We start from the raw sequence: 3,868 nt of genomic DNA on the forward strand, positions 1-3,868 counted from the left end.
CAGGCGGCGTGAGGCGGCGAGGACTGCAGCTGTGTCAGTCACACTCTGGTATGTTTTAACACCAGCTCGGCCTGTGCGCAGGAAATATTTTAGGGAGGTGAGAGGACACCCTGTTCCAAATAAAGTTGTAAAACTGTTTAACTTCACACAGTTACAAAATCAGCCAGAGTTTTTACTCACACAAGGTGCCATTCACTGTTGCTCTACATTTAATTTTTTAATTTTTGCATCCTTTAATCACAAGGTAAATTACCATCTTTTTATAAAAATGACTGATTTTTTTCTAATTATAAATGACTAAATGTATATTTATAAAGTCAGGATTTGCATGTTTGGAGCTTAATGCAGAATTGAGAAGCACAAAATTCTATTAGAAGTGGATTTAAAGGAGAACAGAGCCCTCTAGTGGTCATAGACAGGACCTGCAGTATGGTAAACCAGTTGACCATAGAGGAGCAATAAAATCACACAATGATGTCACGTGACTGCTGGTTCAGAAAACAAGTTCCGTTACTGTAATTAAAAGTATTTCACTTCACATTGATGTATTTTTATAACTATTGTTTGTGAATTCTATGGTCTCATCACAGCACAACGGTTTTAAATCCCAGATGGGGCTGACTAATCCCCACAGGTGTAAATTACAGCTCTTTTAAAGTTGAGATCTTTAGATGATGGTACCATTCGAAATAACTGGAAAAGACTTCACTATAGTGAAATGTAAAGCACATCTGTCAAAGTCGAGGCCCGGGGGCCGGATCCGGCCCTCCAGATTGTTTTCATTTATATGGTAAAATTAATGGTCTGATGTTATCTTGCGCTTATTTCTAACTTGTATAGTTTGACAAAAAACATTTTTTTATGAAAAGTGAAATATTGAAAGTTATTTAAGGTTTAAATTGATTCATTCTGGAATAATATTATTTCCTTTTTATTATTCATAAATGTATAGTTTTAAAGTTTTAAAATTGGCATTCTGTTAGCTTTTTTGACTATTTTGGCATTTACTAAAATTTTTAGGCTATTTTGGAGTGCAGCTAATATTTCAGCTATATGCTAGCTTTTTTGGGTAATTTTGGCTTTTTTTAAATTTTTTTAGGATATTTTGAAGTTTATCTATATTTTCTTCAGCTACATGGTAGCTGTTTTGACAAGCCAAAGTTTTTTTTTCTTCTTTTTTTCCAGCTAATCTGGCATTCAGCTAATATTTTAGCTGGCTGTCAGCTTCAGCTTTTTCAGCTATCAATTTCACTGTCCTCTGTAAATTTAGACTTCTTTAGTTTTTTAGGATATTTTGAAGTTTAGCTATTTTTTCAGCTATATGCTAGCTGTTTTGACTAGCCAAAGTTTTTTCAGTTTTTTTAAGCTAATTTGGCATCTAGCTAACATTTTAGCTGGCAGCTTCAGTGTTATCAGCTATCAGCTTCAGTGTTTTCAGCTATCAGCCTCAGCTTTTTTAGCTATTTCAGCATCTTCAGCTCTCAGCACTAGCATCACCAGCAGCCAAATTCAGCTTACAGCATTCACACTAGTGTTACTGCAGGTAATGCAATACATCTACTTCTTAATTATCTTTAAAAGTTATGGTTTTAAGGTTTTAAAAATTTTGTTTTAGTGTGTTCAGTAAATGTTTATCCTCCAAGACCAACTCCAATGAAAATAGTGTTTTGAACATGTTCTTGTAGCATTTTTCTGATGATAATATAAGATTAAAGCTGCGTTTCTGATTATTTCTTTATTCAAATTGTGTTGCATCAGGAGCATGTAATAATGTATGGATTAAAAAAGTTTTGTGACACAGCAGCTGACATGGACGGGCGTAAGTCTCCCTTCTCCACTACGATTCTGATGCATCCGCTTGCAGACAAATAAATCCATTATCGTCTTCATTTCCCTCATCTGTGCTGTCATCCGGCTCAAAACTGTACAGCTGGATAGCTCTGATGTTGCTCGCCATTTTCTTTTGCTGCTCTAATGTTAGTTTGGGTTTGTGAGGTGTATATAAACTAGTACAGGGCTCTGCAATCTGAGGCTCCGGAGTAACATGCAGCTCTTTTATTCCTCCATTGTGGCTCTTTGGCTTTGAAGAAAACTTCAAATTTAACTAATAAATTAATTTCGGTTTAGATTTTTGACATGTCAAAAGGCCTAACTGAGGGTTAAAGGTTTAATCCACTATCAGTGTTTATAATTAGAGCGACATTATCTTATTGTATTTACATGTATAGATCTCAAAATAATTTGGATTCTACACTAATGTCATGTTTTTATTCACTAGTAAAAGACAAAAAAGGATAAAAGAACACAAAGTCAATAATAGAAAATCTCTTCTTTTTTTTGCATTTTTAATTAAAGTAAACCTGCTGCAGCTGGAGGATATGATTAAACACAGGATGTGTTTTATTTTGAAAGGAACTTGAATGTGCTGCTGTCAAAAGGGAAAAACGCTAAATTTGTTATATAGAAAGACTCAGTTGTAGAGAACATGCTACATGCTATATTTTATAAATGAATGGCTTAATGATCTCAAAAACATAAATAAAGTGCATTTTTCTGACTTTGAGGTTCAGCTTTGAAGCTCTCGCTGAGTTTCAGTCCATAAGAACCTGGACCGCTGAGCTATAGTGGGAGAGAGTGTAAACTAAGTATGGAGAGAATATAGACTCAATCCGATTTGTGGGTGTGTAGATTGTATTTGTATTTTTTTTTTGTAATTTTTTTTCTTTATGCACAAAAAAATATGAGTTAAAAATCAAGAATATGCACGCACAAATCCTAAGTTATGCACAAATCAAAATTATGCATTGACAAATCAAGGACAACGCACGCAGAAATCAAGAATTACTCACACAAATCAAGAATACACAAGCACAAATCAAAAATACACACACACAAATTAAGAATACCCACGCACAAATCGGAGTGAGTCTATTTTCTCTCCATAACAAATAGCTAATGGGAAATTAGCAGAGGATCACTTCGTGCCAACAGTCACGCTCACAACTCAGAGGTGAATTTCTAATGAGCTCCTGCTGCTCTGCAGAAACTATGTCTTAAAAACAACAGAGGCTTTTTGACTTTAAATAAAAACTGCATAATCATAAATAAAAGGCCACAGGGAACAATTTTACGATAGAAAAAAGGAGCCAAAGTGGACTTCCTGGGAGACGACAACACTGTAGAAACCAATTCTTATGAAAATCCAACTCGAATTTGACACGCTGTGTATTGAGCCGCAGCAAAGCTTCACACTAAGGACTGTCCTTCTGTGAAACATGGAGGAGGTTTAGGTATCATATGGGAGTGCTTTGCTGAATCTGACTCTGGATATCTTGAATTTGTGCAGAAACCCTGAAATCTCGACATCAAGGAATTCTGGAGTAAAATGTTCTAGAAAGAAATGCTTCTGTCTACCAGCAGGAACACGCACCACAGCAAGAATGTCTGAGAGCAAAACAGGAGCAGCTGAAACCTGCAGTCTGGAGGAAACACTGTAACTGATGCAGAAATCTGACTGATAGTTATTCATTTGATTGTAGTTGTAGCTTTGAAAGGTTGAGCAGTGTTCATTTTTGTCCAAGCATGTTTCTTTAGATAGATTTTAACATTATTTCACTAAACCAAGTTAAAAAGCAATCTTTTGTTTATTGGCAGTTATTTTTTTAAGTTTACTTTTTACAGTTTAATGTGATTTTAGTGTTGGTAAGAACATTTGTTTAACCCTTTAACTGCTTGGACAACCAAATGGTGGAAAACATTTAGAAAACACGTTTTAAAAAATATTGATTTTGTGTTTTACTCTCCAAGTTACAGAGTCCCTAAAGGGATATTAGGGAGAAAAAAACTGAAGGGGAAATGCTATTTTTTT

Source organism: Oryzias melastigma, linkage group LG5, assembly GCF_002922805.2.
Source record: "Oryzias melastigma strain HK-1 linkage group LG5, ASM292280v2, whole genome shotgun sequence".
NCBI classification, from domain to species: domain Eukaryota; kingdom Metazoa; phylum Chordata; class Actinopteri; order Beloniformes; family Adrianichthyidae; genus Oryzias; species Oryzias melastigma.